At 40.9% G+C, this 22,839-nt stretch overlaps 1 protein-coding gene across 1 annotated transcript in view; it reads right to left on the reverse strand.

Moving 5' to 3' along the window:
- DRD2 (dopamine receptor D2) overlaps positions 1–22,839 on the reverse strand; it is a 1,149,352-nt gene that overhangs the window by 775,721 nt on the left and 350,792 nt on the right. The window contains exon 2 of the mRNA XM_069224377.1: positions 21,554–21,659. The gene's annotated coding sequence lies outside the window, so the exon portion shown is untranslated. The remainder of the gene's footprint in view (positions 1–21,553; positions 21,660–22,839) is intronic.

The raw sequence follows: 22,839 nt of genomic DNA on the forward strand, positions 1-22,839 counted from the left end.
TACAGGCCCTGGGGACCTCTAGTGCACTTTACTAGGAACTTACTAGTAATCAAATATGTTAATCAGGGAAAAGCCAATTACGCATACATTTTACACATTAGCACTTGAACTTTAGCACTGGTAAGCAGTGGTAAAGTGCCCAGAGTACCAAAAACAGCAATAACAGAGTCCGGCACATAGTCAAAACATGGGAAGCAGAGACAAAAAAACAGAGGAGACCACACCAATGATGCCAGGGCAAAACTGATATGAAATGAAAGTTGGGGGGCAATTGACCACTTGCCATCACTAGATTCATAATTGCTAGATAGGAATATGTTTCTAAATGATGTTTGGTCATCAGTGCTTAGTTTGTAAAAGAATGAGAGCTGATGTCCAAAGCTCTGCTGAGAAGCCAACTTGTGTCTCTTTAAATTGAATCCACTACCATACACTTCCTGCCTCCGTATTCCACCCTAGCTGGTTCCTCCATTCTCTGCTTATAACGTTTTTTCTGCCTTTCTCTTCCTCTGTTTGACTGCTTTGTTAGTTTTTCCCTTTCTTGCACTCCATAATGTCTGATGCAGAACAATAAATATGGGTCCCCCAAAAATGAGTGCTAGTGGGTCCCACCGGCTCAAACGATAGTCATAGAGGCTCAAATGTTCACACAGTCAATCGTCAGATCTGCGTGTGATCAGGAGGACAGATTCAAATCCTTGAGTTATCAGCTCTGACTATCATTACTTTAAGAAATGAATCTATAAACTTGGTGTTGGGCAATACTGGGTAAGAATCGCATTAAAACAAATTCAGTCTAAATTGTTAAAGAAAAAAAACTCCAAATAAATTAAATGTTTTATTTCATATTACAATATTATGGGCCACCCAAAGGACAAACAGCACTTCACAATAAAAGTGTGGAAATGTGGGGATTGTGTTTACTAATGGTTTTGTTTTTTAGCAATAATGTAATTAAGGGAGGGTCCGTCTCATTTACTCCCCAGAGAGAAGGCTGACCTCAGTCTCTTTGTCTGCTCACTTGATACAGTGTGGGTTGGTAATGAAACATTTTAGCTGAGCCACTGCAGACCTTGCTCTCTGGTTAGGTCCCACACACAGTAATTCTCAAACACTGAAGGGCTGGAATGTATCCACACATGGCCCATTCTCAGAGATAAAGAGGAAGCTGCAGGCAGTTTAAACTGCAACTCTGCAGCTGGGGCAGCCCCTTCACAATGGCAAAGGAGCATCACCCCCCTGACTGAGCCAGAAGCTGCAAGATAAAATTACATTTCTTTATCATTTTATCTTTCAACTACTAGCACAGCCAGCAGCATGTGAATGGAGGGGCAGGCTGCGCCACAGGAGTTGGGAAGTGGGAGGAAGAGAGAGTGCATCTAAGTGCGCATGTGTGTTTGGCCGGCTGTCTTTGGCCGGCCAAACAGACTTGTGTACTTAGGTTTCTCCAATCCAGCTGTATTGAACAGCCGGTTTGGAGAAAATGCACAGACCCCAGGCAGTGTCTGAGTGGCAGTCCAAGCCACTCAGACCAATCCTGACACTGCTCTCATGCAATGTTTAGGATGAGTGCAGTGTCAGGATCCTTGGAGAGCCTGTCTTGTGTCTCAGTGAATGCTGCGACACCAGAAGAAGAGGAGCCAGGCAGCAGAAGATGGTGGCGATGAGAAGAGGTACGTTTTTTAAAACAATTTTTTATTCTTCCCCCATCCCTCTCCCATGCCCACCCCTGCCCTTGAGATTTGGGATGGCCGACACTGCTCCGAAGCCATACTGAAAGTGTGCGCGGTAAAATATAAGTAAGTATTCAAACAGCATTGAAACTGGGTCACCAGTTTTCACCTCTGCTTGTTTCACAAGAAGCCCATACCACTTTCCATCCAAAGAGAGTGGAGAGATACTGCCATTTTTTATCCACAGATCACTTTCATCCTCAGTCCATAATAGTCCTCTTTTTTTTATTTAGTTTATTTTTTTTATGATAAGCGTGGAGAAAAGAAATAGTCAGCAGCATTCTCATAAGCTTATGAGTATAACCCTCAACATATCATACGTTTAGAAATAATTTTATCTTAGGATATGATGTGTGGAGAAAAATCGAGTTTGAAGTCTGAAGTTTGAAGTTTGAAGTCTGTCCAGGTCCATGAATGCATTTCAGTAAGTCCTATAGCACTTGTGATTTTTTTGCCAACATATGGCACTCTTATAACAATGACCCTTTTGCAGGTTATTTACTAATTTTTGCACAGGTGCTCAATTAGCTCTTCATAATTTTGTGTACCACTGCAGGTCTTAACAGTGGTAACCAAATAAAAAAAAATGACTTGCATCACATTTTGACCAGGGCTGAGATAGAGATTAAGGGACAGATTCACTGGCCCCTCGCACGCCTGGAGCGTCACTTTCATGATGCTCCGGTGGAAGTAACCACTGTTCTATATTATAATAATATAGGCCCCTCCGACACAGTTTTCTGCGTCAGACTCAGAGGGGCGTGCAATGGGTGTTGCAGTGGGTGTTCCACCGCAACACCCATTGCCTTTGACACTGCCCCAGATTGATGAGAAATTGTAAGTCTGTGGCAGCGCCAAAAAACTAACACCTCCCCACGCATGGTGTTAGCATTACAAAACTAGGAGGAATGCTTTTATTCCTCCTTGTTTTTTGCATTCCAAAATGATGCTTTGGTATTTCTATGTGTGCAATATTTTGCAGCACACATAGAAGTGCCAAATTGCCATTATAGATTGTTTATGTGCAGTAAAGAACACCTTCCTTCACATAAACAATCTATCACCTCAATGCCAACACCTTTACACTATGGTGCAAGGATGCCTGCGTTGGCGCAGGCAACTTAATTCATCCCCGGAGCAGGGGGAAACACAGGGGTGTGCCATATTCCTGGAAGTAGAGCACATCCGTGTTTCAAAAGTGGTGCAGCGCGGTGCTGCTATGTTTGGTGAAGCACCGTGGTGCGCCACGTTGGAATAAATCAGGGCATAAATCTGGACGAAATTTCATATAGATTGGTGTAAGCTTGCGTAATTTCTGATATTCCACATTACGATTATTACGCAATATGCCAGAGATGATGCCATTGTGACACGTCATTTACTTTTTGTAAAAATCCGAATTTGGTACACCATGCATTAAAAGATCGAAGCAATTGTGCACAGCTGTTGTTCATGTTATGTAAGATTTAGCACTTTTTCAAAAGTCAAAAATGTGTCCTTGCATTCATTTTGGATGTGAGGATGGTTTCCATTCTAAAAAGTAGCACAAAATGATTGATTGGATTTTCAAACAAAAACATGTTATTTCATGTAACTATTTGGATCGTTCCTGTACGCTCCTCAAAGGAAATTATGCAAGTGTCCTTAGGCATAATATACATGGGAATCTCTTCACCCTGGTTTAACATAATCCTGGGGTACTTCCTGCATGGTAGAATTCCATGTACAATTTCATGTAAAGTAAGGCCCGGATTTACTAACCTTACATGTGACGCAAGGCAGCAAGGTAACTTGGTGCATTGCTTAGCGTGAAAGGAAACACAAGAAATACTAAGATATAGCACACTTTTGCTCTTTCATTTTTTTGGGGCACTTCAGGACGTCTAGTGCCAATTCAGGGCCATTGAACCATAGTCGGAGGGTGCTTGCGTTAGGGGCATGATTGTTTTGGGGCAGAAGGACAGCCTTCCAGCACAAAAACAATTCTGAGAGGCATTTTTCTCTTTCTATTTGCATTGCATAATGCAGCACACACTGAAAGAGAAAGTAACAAGGAGAAATTAAGATATTTCTCCTCATCACGCCAGCCTCCATTAGATGAACTATTTTGGTACAAACCCACATTTATTGCCTTTAGTATATCTGGATACACAAAAAAAGATACTCTAGCGGGGCTGCTTTACCTGTGGTACTTTGTCAACAATAATACATAAGGTATTATTGGACTAACCTCTTATTTTATACGTGATGATTATGGTTTTTAAGGACACAATACCGCCTTCCAATTGACAGCACAAATGTGTGATGTATATTGGCAGAACACATGTCCTTGTAGGTAGGATTTATGAAGTGAATGGTTGATTGCTACAAATATTGGAGAAACCGTCTATTGATCCATTCTAGCTTTTTCTGCACACACCTATGAGTTTTTCGTTCAAGTCAATGGAAAATTGGAATGATGGTTACAAACTAATCTAAATATACCAGTAGCCGAAAAGGTACAGTTTCCAAACAGATCATGCAAGCAGATCTATAGCCTACTGTAGATCAAAAGGAATAGTGTTGTGGAGAGAGAGAGTTGAGAAACGAAGAGACAGAAGTAACAACGAATACAGGGCGACCTATACACTTTTGTACACAAATATGGTCAATTGGATAATACAAGCATACCCACTGAAAGTGGTACATAACACTATGAGTGCCCAACATATGTTTAGGAGTCTATATCCGAGCCAGATTTCAAGAAACGCTCTGATTTGATTTATAATTTATAGAGTGCACAAATGACCTTGAGCTTTTTAACGCTGACATTTACTGATTTCCTGACCTAAACCCGAAGGGGGGAGGGTTGGAATGAGGACTACAAAAGGGAAGAGAAAACAGCCAGGATTTCAGATGTTTCCAAAAGCGAGTCATGTTGCTTTGTCATTTGAGGTGCTTATGCAGTCAATTCCAAAGTTGACAGGTGTAGTGAACAAAGATTCTTAATTGCACCCCAAAGGACTTTCTTGATTTTTGAGGAAATTGCTGTGTTCTTCAGAGTCTGAAGCTTGTTTAGAGAACGTTGTTGTATACCCAGTTAAAGGGGAATTGCAGTAATCCAATCTGGATAACACCAATGCAATAACAACCAATTTCTGCAAATGGAAAGGAATGAAAGACAGAACCTTCATCAAAGTTCTCAAAAGAGGAACAGATCAGAATCGAAAATGACTCTTAAATTCCTAACTTTGGGTACTGGCAAAGGTGCAGGACCCAGAGTCAGGGGCCACCCTGATTGATTTAAAAAAAGGTGTCCTTCCCAAATAGGAGAAGCTCTGTTTTTCCAAGTTCAACTTGAGGCAATTGCTGCTCATGCAGCAGACTATTGCACGCATGCATCTGCTAAAAGGGTCAGCAACATAGCCGGATCTCACCACTAGAATTTGAGTGTTGTTGGCATGAGACACCATGGCAAAACTGAAAGAACAAATCAACTTAGCTAAGCGGGCCACACACATGTTAAAAAGCATTGGACTCTGTGATGACCCTTGGGGGCCACCACAAGGGAAACAGGGGAAGGAGAAATAATTTGAAAAATATTCTCCAAGGGCCACACACTGCTCTGTACTAGTCAAAAATGGGGAGACAAGATCAAGGGCCGGTCCAGCAATCCCAGTTTCTGCTAGGCACTCCAGCAGGACTGCATGACTCACAGTTTCACCAGCTGCAGAAAGATCCGAAAGCACCACTGCATCCCTCTTTTCATTATCCATGATGTGTCTAATCTCTTTGAGAACTACAACCAGATCTGTCTCAGTCCTGTAGCTTGATCTAAAGCCAAACTGCATCCATCCAGAAACTTGTTATTATCTAAATACTCTGAAATAGTACTGTTAAGATGCTTCTCAAAGACCTTCTCCTGAAATGGTAGACGTGAAATGGGTCGATAATTTTTCTCTTGTTTAGGGTTAAGTGAACATTTTTTCAGCATAGGAAGAATAGTGGCTTTTTTCCATTCTGTGGGAAAGACACCTACACTAAAGGTAATATATATGCAGTCAATCTAATGAGAACCATTTCAAGAGTTTAGTGATGAGTATGAGAATCTGGCATGGATTCGACATGCTGAACCAACGCTGATTACCCATGCATCACATCTATAGCACTTCTATTCTTTTGAACATCTCTGAAGTAGTTGGGAATTTAGAGGTGTTTTAGTTGCATAAAAAGAAGACACACTACTTTCTCCTGGACATGGAAAGTGTTAAGGTGTCACTAACCTATAATTGCCAGAGTGTTGGTGCAACTCTCTTTCAACCCATATGTACCCATGGATACAAAGGTATGCTTGTTAGGAAACTTGCACCTATCATGAAGGACTTTTAAGATTAGGAGCTCCCTTCTCTGTCATTGGATATATATTACTTTATAAATACCCTGCAAAAATATTACATCCATTAAATCAGCATACCAGTGCATTATAGTTTAACTCTACATATACTTAACTTGGAAATTGAGGACAGGTTGATTTAAGAACAATATATATGTTTTACTTAAGTATAATGTAGTGGTAAGTTGATGCAGTGGACATAAAAGTATTGAGATGCCATATATCATATGAAATTTAAAGACCCAATAGGTGAACAAAGGGAATAAAAAAGCACAGACACTCAGATGTGTATAAACACTGAAATATAGAAGCAAATAAGACACTCAAGAATAATTGCATATGCAAACACATACACACACCAACTACCATCCCATAGTGTATGGTTAAGATGATACTATTGCACTGTATCTTTCCAGCACCCTTGCAAACCTTTGCCTCTGCTAAAGAGGACCATCTTTCCTTGCTACTAAACTCATTGCTCACTTTATCCCTTCTTCTATGCAGTACGCACATTCCACCTGAGCCTTCTCTCTACCATCATCTTCCATTTCAACTCTCTCTCAGGGCTGGACTGGTCTACAGGGCAATAAGACAGTGAGCAATCGATTGGTCTGAAAGGTTAGTATATAGGCCATTTTGCAGCTGGTTGAGGGCCTGTTGGATGGACTGTTAGGCCTCTTATTATGGTTGATTTCCCTGGTTATAAAACAAACATTGCTGCAACAAGCTCAAGTCCATGCTCTCTCCCACACCTTTCAAAACACTTATACAACATACCTTTACAAGACAACACTATCCCAGTTTCAAACATGGGACATTTTTAGCATTCTAATTTACTAATAGGGGCCCCTTTTTTTTTGGTTCCCAGGGCTATTTTCTGTCCCAGTCCAACCCTGCTTCTTCTGCCTTGTGTATCACCATTTGGTAGAGCGTTAATCTGTGTTAATGTTGCCAACACTATCATCATCTTAACACCCTAGGCCCAGACATTCCCTACCCTTCTTCTGATTATGTTCAAACTTATGAATCGATTGTCACTTATCCAACTATTTCCATCTTCATAACTCTATACCCGGAGTCCATTATTCCTCACCAGATACCATCATCTCTCACAGTTTCTCTATCTCCTTAACCTAGTACCCATACCATTGGCTTATTTCACATAAAGTAAGAGTCAGCTTAATTGACAAAGAGAGCCCTATAGTCATCACTTCTAGATACAGCTACAGTAACTCAAAATCCAAACACTGCTGCCACTATTTGGTACACGGTCAAAATGAGTCGGGCAAAGACTGCCTCCTTCACAGTGTGCAGTGGGACGGACAATTAGAGAGCTCCCCAATCTTGGCTCCCCAAAATAGTCCTTAAGAACCCCTGAATCTAAAGTTTGTGGGACCACATTGGGACTACGTCAAGATTGAACTGAAATAACAATTATTATATGGAGAACACATTCTGCGCACTGAACACTACAAATATAATTTCCTCTTGGTGTTAAAAAAAGGTTGCTTTTAAATGGACCATCCAGTGTAAACAAAAAAAATCAGTTGTCTTTGCTCAATCCTGCATTTCTTATAATCATCAGCAGTGGGCATTCTAGAATATTTATTTTTTTGATGACGTTTTGAGATCTGCTGTGACCTCATTCAGTGGATTGCCCCTTAATTGTCAAACTCAGTGATACTCATTTTATGAAATTAGGAAATTTGAATGGTGGAATTGACCCTATGGCGATTTAAGACTTTTGCTTATTTAAACCACTGATCCCTGCAGAGAGTGTTCAAATTAATACCTATTGTGTTAGCTCAGTAACCTATGGTCATGAGTGCATTGGTGTACCTTGGGAAAAGTCACATGCAGTTAATGTCATTTTTATTATTAATATATCTGCCTGTTGAACTGTACACTATGTACAGTGTAAGGAATTGATATACCTGCTAAGGACACATACTGCCATACTGTGTAATTGAAATACGGATGATTGACAGCTGGGGCATATTTATACTCGGTTTGTGCTGAATTAGCATCTTTTTTCTTAATTCAACGCAAACCTAACTCGATTTTTATACTTTGGCGCTAGACACGTCTAGTGCCAAAGTTATGAACTTAAAGTCATTTTCTGGATGTGGAAACCTACCTTGCATCAATGAGATGCAAGGTAGGCGTTCCTATGCAGAAAACAACGCTATAGCCCTTGCACCATATTTATCCCCCTTGCTAAAATCATGCATCGGGCGATGGGGGCCTTAAATAATGGCGCTAAGCTTCCTTAACGCCATTATTTAATGCCTGGGTATGGGCAGGCATTAGGGGGCCTGTGGGCCTATTTCCTTGGTCAGAGTCCGTTGGAAAAGCCGACAGGTGCCCTTCCCTGGGGACAGGGACACACCCACCCACACCAGGAAGACACCTAAGGATAGGGGGACCTCATCCCAGGTAAGTAGAGGTGAGTATCTTAATTTTTTTTAAAAGTGCTATAGGGGGGCCTAACTTGGGCCCCTCTACATGGCACTGGGGCCAGTGGCAATGCCCAGAGTCCTTATTTCCCCTGAGCATGCCAATGGGCTGGGGGTATGACTCCTGTCTTTACTTAGACAGGAGTCATGTCCATGGGGGTTGCGTGCTGAAAAATGAGGTTAATCTGGTTAGAGTAATTTTCTTGACTCTAACCTGACTAGCGCCATTCTTTGATGCACAACCTCCAGTTTTCCCTACACCTCCCCCACCTGGTTAGCGTAAAATATTTTGACGCTAACCGGGCCTTACCCCTGGCTAGCATCATACCATAAATATGACACCTGGCCGGAGTACAGGAGTGGCGCTAGCCGGCAGTATACTTTTTGATGCAAAACTGCGCTAACGCAGGTTTGCGTCAAAAAGTATAAATATGGGCCCTAGTGTTTAATTAACTAACAAGCCTAATGCTGGAAGGAAACTTATAAACATACTCCAGGGTCATCCTTCTGTGACTTGTAACAGCCTGAGAACACTGTGACCATAAATTTACATTTGTAATTAATATTATCCTAATTGACATCAAGGCCTTCGCAAATCAAGAAGGCCCTTAAGAACATTTTTATCTATTAATATTCAGCTACAACCTGACAGCAGCAGGCAATCTGTTGCCAAGAGGTGAATAGCGTGTGCACTGCAGGTCCAATCCAAACATTCCTCCAGGAATTCAATAAAATTAACACAAGTGCGGGAAGGAATGATCTAGCTGTCACCAAAGGCTCTGCTTCCATGTGGAATTCTTGAGATGATGATTTATTTCTTCAAATCTTAGCAGCTGCAGCTAACTGCTGTTTCTTGAACGAACAGGGTTGCAAAGTAAAATTTCACCTAGTTACCTGTCATGTGCACATGCTTCTAATAATTGAATGCTTCCCAGAATTTCTAAATAAATATTTGAGGCATGTTGATCCTGCAGTCTTTTCTGCCCTCGGATTGAGCCTCACAAGCCGTATCTCTACACCACGTTGCATGATTAAGCAAATCACCCTAAACACAAATTGTATTCTGGAAGACATTTGCTTTTATCTCATTGCTGTGTAGCATGTTCAGGAACTTTTGCTTAAGGTTGATTTAATGGTTTGCTGGTCAAGCCTGTCATCATAGACTCCTGTGCTAATTGGAGGAGACTTTTTCAATTAGAGTTGGTCTCAGCCACCAATTAGCCAAAATATGATTGTTTAACAATTTTGCCAAATGTTAAATTTGAAGTTTTGGCTCTGTTTCTAAGAAAATCTATTAGATATCCTCTCATCAGTTCAAGACCGTCTGTTTTAAGAACACACAGGATAGGCACAACACACAGTTAGCTATTATCTATGAGAGTTGCATACAAGTACAAAATGCAGTTAAAAAAAAGTCACAAAACCTATGCAAATGTGGCTAAGTTTACATTTGAGGATATTTGCATGAAAACCGAATGCCACGGCATAGCTCACATCTGAGAATCATAATATATAAGAGCAAGGGAACTGGTTCGAGAAGAAAATGTCCACTGAAAAACATGTTTTTCTTTCACAACCCTTTGCTGAAAAAAACGTACGAACCGATGTGACCAACATTTTTGATTTTTTTCAATTTTGCAGACATAATGGAACAGACACTGTTTCATGAAGCTCAGCTCCACTTAGAGTGCATTTGACACTTTAGTTTATAGTCCAGACAGTCCTTTGAGCATGTGATAATTCTATTCTATTTTGTTGTGCCTGTAGTCATATTACAAAGTAATGGAGGCATTTTTCATTCGTCTACCTATTCCCTCTGGACTTATTGGTTGTTATTGTCTTTAATAGAATAGTATTCTTTAATGAGTCTTTCTCAAAAGTCATTGTTGCCATTCGAGATAGGTAGCAAAGGAGAAAAGCAGTGATGTCGGTGTTCCTGGCCACCATTTAATGTTGTAGGATGATATGGATTTCAAAGGTACGCACATGTGCATCCTCAATTGAAACAAGTCAGACAAGGAGTTAGAAGAGGTATTCTACCAGAATATATCATTTTGAATTTAAAGCTCTTAAATATTGTAGTCAAAATATCAACTACCCCTATAACGTCCAAGTAGGCATATAAGGGTATATCTGGGTTTACTATTCTTAAATGTACATGCATGTACCCTGACTCTGTATATGTCTCCACAATACTACTCCATTAATTGAGGAAATTCCGTCATTGGATTTGACTTCATAATTAGACCTCATCAAGCAATTAGTGGATTTTATTTACTACCCAAAAATAAGTCTCTTACTGGCTTTCTGATGTGGCAATGCTACACACAGAAATACTGATACTACTGATACCGGCTGCAATAATTTTTGTGTGTGATTTTACCACACTATTCTAAGTTTTTCCGATAGCAATAGGAAATTAGCTCAGACATGAGAGTTTCTGTGCAAGTCTCTGCTTGTGTACCCTCACGGCAGGCCATTTCTGTGGACATGGTACACCAAATTTACCTGGACAGAATGTTCCCGAACATGTCTTGCATATGCTAATTCAACGTATAGCTTTGAAGCACATCTCGGAAACTAAGGGCTGGATTTACAAGGCCCAAGCGCCTCTTAGCCCCACACTAGCATAATGTTTTCTGACGCTAATTTAGCGTGGAGGAGGCCATTCTCCTTCGCCATATTTACAATGTGGCATTGCGCCACTTTGTAACCCCATGCGCCACATTATGCCTGTGCCAGGCATAATGTATGCAAGGGGGCATTCCCACACAGGGAGGCCTGTAAAAATGGCACAGTGAAATTTACAACATTTAATTGCAGCATTTTAGCATCATTTTTAACGCCTGATTTAGGCAGGCATTAAAATGATGCACCCATTTCTTTTAATGGGCCTCCCTATACTTTGCAGGATTAGCGCCAACATTTATGGCGCTAATCCTGTAAAGTAACACAATAGCATCATTAATGATGATGCTATTGTCCTAATGTTCAGCATGGTGCATTGTTTTGTAAATACGGTGCACACATGGGGGCATATTTATACTCCTTTTGCGCCGAATTAGCGTCGTTTTTTTCGACGCAAATTCGGCGCAAAACTAACGCCATATTTATACTTTGGCGTTAGACGCGTCTAGCGCCAAAGTATGAGGAAAGAGCGTCATTTTTTTGCGTGAACGCCTTCCTTGCGTTAATGAGATGCAAGGTAAGCGTTCCCGTCTAAAAAAATTACTGCGCCGCAAATGTGTCGTATTTATACTCCCGGGCAGAAATGACGCCCGGGAGTGGGCGGGGCAAAAAACACCGCATTTGCGCCGGATTTTAGCGCCTGGGTCAGGGCAGGCGTTAAGAGACCTGTGGGCTCAAAATGAGCCCACAGCTGCCCTCCCATGCCCCCAGGGACCCCCCCTGCCACCCTTGCCCACCCCAGGAGGACACCCAAGTCTGGAGGGACCCACCCCAGGGACATTCAGGTAAGTTCAGGTAAGTATCATTTTTATTTTTTTTATATTTTTTTTTGGCATAGGGGGGCCTGATTTGTGCCCCCCTACATGCCTCAATGCCCAATGACCATGCCCAGGGGACAGAAGTCCCCTGGGCATGGCCATTGGGCAAGGGGGCATGACTCCTGTCTTTACTAAGACAGGAGTCATGTAAATGGCGTCTGGGCGTCGTTAAAAATGGCGCAAATCGGGTGGAGGCGATTTTTGGCGTCAACCTGACTTGCACCATTTTTAAGACGCCCTAGCGCCATTTTTCCCTACGCCGGCGCTGCCTGGTGTACGTGGTTTTTTTCCACGCACACCAGGCAGCGCCGGTCTGCTTGCGCCGGCTAACGCCATTCAATAAATACGGCGCCCGCATGGCGCTTCAGAATGGCGTTAGCCGGCGCAAAATTTTTTTGACGCTAAACTGCGTTAGCGCAGTTTAGCGTCAAAAAGTATAAATACGGGCCATGGTGTCCTTAGCGGAGTGCAGGGAGGTACCAGAAAAGTGGTGCATCAAAGCTGATGCGCCAGTTTCTTGTAAATCTGGCCCTAAATTTGACCTCCGGTATCAGCAGAAACACTGGAGTTCTGAGATACACAGAATGAGGGCCTAAATCATGCCCTAATCAGGAATATTCTAAGAGACTGGAAAAATGCAATTGTGACCCACAACATTCTCTGTGTAAATTTAAATCTGCCACAATTACCACAGAATACATCATCTGCTGCATAGTTTGTAGATTTCAGCAAAATAAGTTCTATTTCTAGCTCAAATGGATAAAAGTTATTAAACTGGTTCACAGGGTGCAACAACATAACACTTTACAAAAGTAGAACGGTCATAGTTCATCTGTTATTTGCACTAATACTCCATATACAAAGGTGACAATGTTTCACAAATAAAGCAAAGCTCAACTTTTGATGGTTTAAGGAGATGGTTTTATCTGCAAATTGATAAACGTACATAAATGCCAAACAGATAAGTAAGAATTTGCCTTTATTTTTCATGATTGGCATTTGCATTACTATTTATACAAATTCATGTTCATGTGGCAGGCACTGTTCCCAAAGCTGCATATATTCCTGCTGGGCGACAGACTTCAGAAGTGCTGTTTTCTTTTTTAAGAACTCATGACTTGAATCTTAAAGAACCTACTAGTAAGACACATCTGTAGGAAACATGAAACGAATTAAACTATTCAAACGGCTGTCTTTCAATACAAAGATCTGCCCCTTATTTGGCATAAAATTGGCTTTAATTTCCTGCATACATTAGTTAACCGATTTTTATAGTTTGGTCCTTATCTTCAACATCATTTCGGTGTCTACTATCTATTGCATCTATTAGCATTGGGTTTCATACATTAACATGCAACTGTTTTCCCCTGTCCACAGTCAGATTTACCTATAGTGCAATTTGCAAGTGTCAGAAAGGCTGGTCCTACAGGTCAGTGTGTCCTGTATTTTGGCTGCTTGCTGCTAGGATGTTACATAGTTTGCTGTGTCGGTTTTACTGTTATTTCCATAATACTGCCAAAAAAATCTCCTGCAGCAAACACAAATATATGTAGACTCCCGTAACTTGTAAGCACATCTTAGAAATTGGTTTCTGGTTGCCAGAGGTATACACCCTGTCCAAGCAGGAAGCAGAATCCTAGTCAGAGTAAATCACCAGCACAATCTAAATTAACCCGTGCTCACCCCCTAGTAGTTTGGCACCGAGCAGTCAGGATTAACTTAAGAGGCAATGTGTTAGGTATTTGTGCAACACTTCAAACAGAAAAACATTAAAAACACCACACAAAAAGATACCACTCCTAGTTAGAAATATAGAGCTTAATTTAAGCAATAAAACTAGTCCAAAATGTCAAACATCCAATAAGTACAACTTGAGTTATGAATTTTTAAAGAATAAACTGAAATAGTGGTGATAAACAAGAAGAGCCAAACGGGGACATCTGGTTGCGCAGGACCGGGAATTCAAAAGTTCAAGCCAACTGTGATGGAGCACGGGTTGGCTACAGGGATCCCATTGAGTCCGTTGAACAAAAGTATCTTAATTCTGGTTGTGCCGACATTGAGTATGCAGGGAGCAGACTGATATGATTCCTCGGTAGTGATCCCATCAGTGAAGCCAAAGCGTCAATCCTTTCCACCCCGCAGCAAAGATGTGTCTATTTTCATCATGCAACATTAGCAATGCGTCAGATCCGAGATGCAGCAGATCCATGCGTGAGGTGTATCCACAATGGGGAGGTGATGCATCAACTCTGATCCACGCAGTGGGGCATATGTGCTGGTTCCGATCCAAGCGACAGGGGTGATGCGCAGGTTCGGATCCATGCAGACTGTGACTTCAGAAAACAGCAGACATGCCAGAAAACCTTTGGATTCACGTTTGGTTTTGCGTTTGAGAGATGCAAGTCTAGTCCTTCTCACTCCCAGGCAAGGAGGGCAGCGGGCCAGCACAGCAGAGCAGGAGTCCAGCAGAGTAGCGATCCAGCAGAGTGGGAGTCCTTTCAGCATAGCAGTCCTTCTTCCTGCTGGGTATCCTCAGGTCCAGAAGTGTACTGAAGTAGTAGAGTCAGAAGTCCAGTCCTTATACCAAGTGGCACATTTGAAGTAGGGGAGATTTCAAAGAGATTCTTTAGAAGTGCAGAGCCCCTGCACTTCCTGCCCTGGCTCCAGACTCACTAAGTGCTTTTCACTACTAGGATATGTAAAACTTAAAAGTACATATCCTACTTTTTAAATACATTGCACTCTGCCCATGAGCTGTCCAAGGCCTACCTTAGGGGTAACATATGTATTAAAAATTAAGGTTTCCGCCTTCCAAGAGGGTTAACTTGCCAGGTCTGCATGGCAGTTTAAAATTGCACACATAGGCTCAGCAATGGCAGGTCTCAGACATGTTTGAAGTGCTGTTGAAGTGGGTGGCACAATCAGTGCTGCAGGCCCTGGGTACAGGTAGTGCACTTTACTACAGATTTATAAGTACATTAAAAATGCCAATTGAGGATAAGCCAATGCCACCATGTTTTAAGCAGTGAGCACATGCACTTAGCAGTGGTTAGCAGTGGTAAAGTGCCCAAAGTCCTAAAGTCAGCAAACATGAGGTCTGAAAAACAGGAGGTCTGAACGCAAAATGCCAGGGGAACCACACCAAGGATGCCAGGTCTAAAAGCACATATTCAGCATGTCTTTACAAGTTCAAAACTGTCCCTTTTGCAAATATGAACCACCTTTTTAGCTATTTGATTCACTAATGGGGCCATTTTTGTGCACTGACTTATTTTCTGTCTCAGTCCAACTCTGCTCCTGTCCACACAAATCAATGTTCAGTAGAGTACATCAGTAGTCACAATGTTAGCAGTGGTAACACAAAAATATGCACAAACTTGCAGAGAGTAATTGGTTGGCCTTCCTCAGGATCACATACATTCGTGCCTTCCTAATCTTTATCTTCTTCCCTATCTCATCATCTTCTTCATCTGTTGAAATACAGGCCTTTTGACCTCCGTGAATGTGAAATGATCTCTGAAATAAATATTGGCCAGTTGACCTATGCTTAGCTCTCCATCCACCGCTCATGGCTTCCAAACCTCACTTAAAATACTCTCACATTTGTCCAGCCCCTCCCCCTCTGCCTCTATTCACAAAGCTATTAAGTTTCCCAAATGTTGATTTTCAGGGTTTGTATTTTGCACCCATATCAGCTGTTTTGCATAAAGCAATCTGATACCCTCGAGGGCGCAGCATAACGATGTGATTAAAATTAATACATAAACAAATTAACAAAACATCGCAAGCCAGGCTTATAATTGCTATCCACCAATAATGCTAAGTAAAATCCACCTCCTTTCACTCAAAAACTAGATTGTAACACACAGACATCCATACATAGTACGTAATTAACATATAAGAACCAGAAACTCATAAGAAAAACACAAGTAACATGAAATGCCCTTTGAAGGCTTCACGACATCGCGTGATGTTTGATCTAGTAACGCCCTTGAGCATCTCTTCAAAAGGATCGACTGTGAGGCTTCCAACCTGCACCATACCAATAAAGAGAAAATGACAACAGAAAAAGAATCCTAATACTAGCATTTGCAAGTTAAAAGCATACTTACATTTATCATTATTATTATTATTATTATTATTATTGCTGTTCTGTTGTTAATAGTAGTTCCACAACTATTGCCACTACGACTACCAACTAATAATAAGAATAATAATGATAATAATAAGAATAATAGGAACAACAACACATTGGCAGTTACATAACATTTTCTGCTTTTTTTGAAATGGCAATAACACATAAGATGCTGACATTATCCAGTTTCTCTATGAGGTCACTACCAAGATTGCTTGACCTATTTGCATGGAGTCGGAAACAATCCTGTCTCCTAAACATTTATAAGACAGTCTTTTTGTAACTCCCTGGGATTGTGAATGCAGGAATGGAGGCCTCTTAGGGACAGCAGACATCTGCCACTTCCATAACATTCACTTAATGCTGACAGTTTGTTTATTATTCAGTGGACGACAATACATCTGCTATTACTAATTCTGACAGCTACTATCCACTTTCCTAATATTTTACCACCTCTTTCCGGAATTAGTAAAACATTAATGGTTTGTAATCATTCTATGGTTGCAAAGAAGTCGTACATTGCGTACTGTATCTTAAAGGAGAGGGCGGCACACATTATACACCCTTTTCCCTTGGAATTTGTTATGAGTTGATGAAGTGCAATTGTGTCTGAGAAAGACATTTTCTACTTTGGGACCAACATTTTAACAGTTACAAAACATATGATCTTCTGAACTGAACTTCTTTATATCAGGCCCAGGTTTTGAAAAGCACTGACATATGTTCAGCAATTACAACCAAACTGATTTTCACATATGTATTAATGTTCACAAACGTTTTCTGGATTTGATAGCACAAATCCAGAAGACGTTGTGGTAGCACAAAACACATTGACGCACACCTGATAGTTGATTATTATATGTTTTCCTTCAAAGATACATTAGATGTTTTAAACAACGAAGGGCGTGGCCAGCGCAAGGCAAGATGGCAACTATCTGTTGAACTCCGCCAAGCCTTCCACAGTAATCAACTGGCATCAAGACCATCCGTAACTTCACGAACAGGGATTTCCCCACCAGTACAGAAAATTCCTGCACGATGACAATTTTCCCAGTTCAAGCAACTGCGGAGCTCTGTATTTTCCTTTTTTTCCACCATTAATCGCACCATGCTGGTGAACCAAGATGGCTGCGCGCACCACACAACACCTGGAGGCAAGCCCATCAGCAAACCTGAATGGCGTGCATCGAAAACTGATGTTTACTCTACCCATACTACTGCCCAGAACCTACGGGGGTTTCCAGACAATAGCAACTGTATTAGATTTACAGATATGACATAACATTTCAACCTGGTGTCAGCAGATATGAAACAATGCAATATCTTCAGTCTCCTATCTGTTGGCAAGAAAGATATGCGGACAAGCAAGCAAACTACCACTACATGTGTGAGTGAACTGCAATATGAGCCATTAGTGTGACACAATGTGTTTTATGACTGCCCCTAGATATACTTCTGGTCACACTTACCTACTATCGGAGCGTTTTGTGCACAATAGGGAGGCGAATTTCATCCCTTGGCCTCTGGCAATATATACGGTTTCGTTAGTGCAAGGCACATCTTGTACTAACACTGTTTCTTTTAGATGGTGGGAGTCTCATACATGTACAGTCTACTTCTCCAATCAATCACAGGTTGACCACATTGACAGCTGCAACGCCTTACTGTGACCAAGTCTTCTGCATGACTAGAGGGAGTGTATTCTTCTAATTTGGCCTCCATATCACACCGTAGTCCCAGCACATCAAATGATACGCTAAGATTCCTCATTTGAAGTGATGCTTAAGGTAATAAATCAGCCCTCTCAACGCTCTTCTGCTAGCATTCATCTCTATATGCGATACGCCTCAGCCGTTCTCTGGCAACATACTGCGTGTGACAGTGTTACTTCTTATCTTCGGCCTGTATTGTATCACATTACTGTATTTTGTTTTCCCTTAACCATGGCTGAAGAAAGAGAACTCAAATCTGCTAAAGACAAAGAAAGAAAACCTGGTCTCAAGAGGTTGAAACATGATATACCAAGCCCAGACTCCCGGGTCAAAGAAAAGCACAAGAATCAGACTACTCTTGATATGATCCTCAAGAAACTTAATGATGTCCATGAAACAGCACAAAGTACTAAAACAAACACTGACCTGCTAAAAACGGAAGTTGCAGGAATCAGGAAAGACCTTAAGGACCTCAACCTATAGTTACAGATGCAGAAAACAATCTAAGTATGTTTGAGGATTGCTTAGCTATACATTTCAAACACATTCATAAAACTGACAAGGACCTCCAGTCCCTCAGACATGAGATAACAGAGCTAGAAACCGCAACAGACGTGTGTAGGAGGCTAGCCTGGTTTGTGGTGGATACCTACGGTACTTATACCTTACACCAGGTCCAGTTATCACTTATTAGTGAAATGTAGGCAGTGTCTAGAAGCCAGGCTCTCTAGGGGTAGCTGTAGCTGAGCAGCCAAGGCTTATCTATGAGACATGCAAAGCTCATGCAATACCACTGTAGTCACACAGTACTCACACGCATGAAAGGAAATACTCAGTGTTACAAAAATAAAGGTATTTTATTTTGGTGACACAAATGCCAAAAATACCATAGAGACTACACTCCCTTAGAAAGTAAGTAATATACAAATTATATACACTAGTAGGCAAAATCAGGTGTAAAAACAGATAGAAAACTGCAAATAGTGAAAATCACAATAGTTAGAAATGGGCCTAGGGGGAACACATACCATATACTAAGAAAGTTGAATGCGAATGTCGGATTCCCACCTAGGCAAGAGTAGTGTGTAGAGGGGCACTGGGAGTATTAGAAAACACCAAAAGTAAGTAATAGAACCCACTCCAGAGCCCAGGAAAGCAGGAGTAATTCACAGTAACGTTCATAGAACACACAAGAAAGAAGATAATGCAAGAACCAGAAGAGACTGCAAGGCACCAACAATGGTTTCCTGGACCTGAAGACCTGTGGAAGAAGGGGACCAATTCCAAGAGGCACAGAAGAGTCCAGGGAGAACCCTCTGATCTACGAGTTGTCCTAGACAATACCAAAGAAACGCATATGGATGACTCCGCATCTGGACAATCCTTGTAATATGAGCTGTCTTATCTTCTAAGTACCACATCTTTTAAAGAGTAATTTGTCAGATTACACTGCTAATTGTTATTCTGTTTACATCATTGTGTGCCTTTGCTCATTATATTCCATATGGATTTTAATGTCTGCATTTCCTCACATACCCAAAGCCACTTAATTCCCACTATAGATCATTACACACATTGCATCGCTATTCTAGGGCCAACTGACTTAAATTAATACACCTAGGATACTCATCAAATGACCACGGCAGGTAAATTAGCTTAACACATCTTCCCAGTTGGGATTCCTATACATCCTAACAGTTTCCAATCAACATCATAACTTTACAGGAGCCATTTACAGATGTGCTCATATGTAATGGTATACTCGCCCACCAATGATCATCTCTAACTAACTGTCGACTATTACACTTCCACAATATAATCTGTTCACTCAGTATTCATGAAACAATTATACCACCTCCCACTTGAACACGTAGATACCATGTTGCGGGTTCCACCTACTGATTCTATTAACTCACGTAAATTGTCTACACCCCTCAAGACTGTATACTCATAACACTACCCCTCTTGCACTTATAACCAATAGAATCTCAAACAACTCTATGGCTACAGAATCCTTCAGATAACTATTCACTCAGTTACTGTGTCTCCTTTCAGTCATGTGAAATGTTTGAGTCACATAATGATGTTATAGAGCTATAACCCAGGTTAAGACTCTCATGCTACATATTCCTGCAATTGTTATTGCCAGCTCTGAGCAGGCATTAAAAATGCTGAAAATAGTGACAGAAAGAAATCTAGAAGATTTTCTTTGTGCCACTTTTTCACCCCCAATAGAGGAACACCCCCCCATGCATACATTATGCTGGGCCGAGGCATTATGTGGCGCAAGGGGATACAAAGTGGCGCTGTGCATGCATTGCGCCACTTTGTAAATCTGGCACTGCGATTTTTGCCTTGTTAATCCACATTAGCGTAAAAAGAAATGAGGCTAATGTGGTGCAAGGAGCCACTAGGCCCTCCTAATTCTAGGCCTTAAAGTTTTCCAACACTTTTACACCAAACTGTACACTCCTGTAGTTATATCTCCAACAGCTGCATGCTTGGACTTTTTGAACTCCTTACCAATCAAACAAATCTCGAAGACTACCGGTAAAAATTGGCCATTCCAATCTCCAAAGATAAAATTACTTGCACCACTAAATCCATCCCATCTGGAAAAGGCCCTGGTCCTGACCACCTTCTGATAGAATTCAACAAAACCTTCACTGAGACAATTTTTGATACCTTGGGAAATACGCTTACTCACTTTGCTTATACAGGAAAGGTAAAAGGTTCAGCGTTCAAAGTAACTATTGTGGTAATTCTCAAGAAAGAAAACGACCAAATGGAGCTGAACACTTTTAGACCTATTTCCTTTTTGGAAGCAAATATTTATGAGAAGATTCTCGCTTCCCGCCTTGCTCCCTTGAATACCAAAATAGTACATACTACACAATGTGACTTTAGCAAAGGTCATTTAACTAGTAATAACTTCTGTCTTTTCTCAACCATCATCAAAAAGACCTCCAGCCCGCTTTCTCCTGCTGCCGCGGCCATTGCCCTGGACGCGAAGAGAGCCTTTGAAAAGGTTTACTGGCCTTACCTTGAAGCTGTCCTACAAAGACATGACCTAGGACAGAAGTTTATTTCTAAGACAATGGCATTATACGAAATCCATCCGCCAGGATAACAATTAAAAGTTCCACATCCCAACAATTTCCCTTACATCAAGGCACTGGTCAAGGATTCCCCCAATCTCTACTTCTGTTTTTACTCGCAATTGATCCACTGCTTTTGTTAACCAACATAGCAACTGACATACCGGGTATTCCATTTGACGATGTATGCTACAAAATAACAGCATACGCTGATGATATACTGATTATTTTTATAGAAATTCCAGGTCCAGCCATCACAGCAACCCTAGCCAACATTACCATATTCACTTATTTTCCTGACTATGTTTTAAATAGAGGAAATACAGAGATCATTCCCCAGAATGGCCAGTGTCACCCATCTATTATTGACTCTTTCCGTTTCAAATGGGAATCTTCTATCAGGTATCTGGGTATGTGGTTTAGTAATAACCTTGATCAATCAATAACAGACAATTAACATGAAAAACACTTAATAAAATAAAAGATATATCGTCTTCATGGTCACCAAAACATATTTCTCGTGGGGTAGACAGGATACCTTAAAAATGATGATCTCTCCCTTAATTAACTTCTTGGCAAGCATGATCCCATCACGTCTCTTTCCGGAATTGTTCCTCAAATTAGACAAAGAAGTTTCTTCTTTCCTGTGGGACAAAAAATATCTAGAATCAGAGGACAATAACATCATTTGGAGGTTGCAACTTTCCTAACGGCACCGTTACCAAACGACCTTCCTCGCTACCTATGGTGCACACTGGTTTGAATCAAACACCCTGGAAAAACTAATCTGGTTGCATTGAGTCATACAACTGCCACCTCTACCCACTAATATTCACTCTCACAATGTCCCATATACCTATTAAACACTCAAAGAAAAATATGAAAGGCACTATTTTTGCCCTTCTGTCTTTAGACTCAGCTTTAGCCACCAACATTCGACAATCATCTCTTACATCTCCTTGCCTAAATAAAAAATTACAAACCCCCACACTCAGCAAACATAACTCCGATTTGGGTGAAATTGGCGCTTTGGGAACAGGTCGATGAACCTTTTGACTTGTATTTAAGATGTTCCCACCAGTACATGCAGATCAATAATCAATAACCAATCAGTAATCTTAATAATCAATGATAATAGCATTAATAATCAATTGGAGTCAGTAATTGTCACATGACCTTTCAGTGATGAATAACCACACCTTTAGGTAAAAGTTTGAATATTTATTTCCCTATGTTAACAATGCTAATGTCATGTAAGATAATCTCAAAATCAAGTGATAAATATTTTTATTAAAACACCTGCCTTAACAGTGGCCAAAGGCACTTCAATGATAGCGGACCTATACTAGGTAGCAGAACCCCTCTCTTTTGCCTCACTACAACATAAACATAATCTTTTAAATCTGGATTTTTACGTTTTTCTTCAAATCAAATCTAAAATATCCAAACGTGTCCCCTTCTATTAACCTCAATTAGTATTAAAACATCAAACATTTTTACACTGGGCCATACAGCCTGTAAATTCTATAAGTTCATAACCTCTAGCAAAATACTGCTTCAAGCTTCACTGATACACAAGTGGTCCACTCATTTCTCATCTAAAGGTTTATCCCCCTCCGACGAACAATTCTGGACTAAATTGGGCCCAATATTATTTAAACACAAGCTAATTCCTTCCCTTCTCCAGGCGAATTCTTCACAACATATTTCCTGTACTGACGCCCTGTCAGAGTAGCTCACTTAAACCTTAAAGAAAATAATACGTGCTGGTCTTGTGAATCATCTACTGGAGATGAAGAACATATGTTTTTTTTTTTGCCCCAA

This window comes from Pleurodeles waltl, chromosome 3_1, assembly GCF_031143425.1.
Source record: "Pleurodeles waltl isolate 20211129_DDA chromosome 3_1, aPleWal1.hap1.20221129, whole genome shotgun sequence".
Classification (NCBI taxonomy): domain Eukaryota; kingdom Metazoa; phylum Chordata; class Amphibia; order Caudata; family Salamandridae; genus Pleurodeles; species Pleurodeles waltl.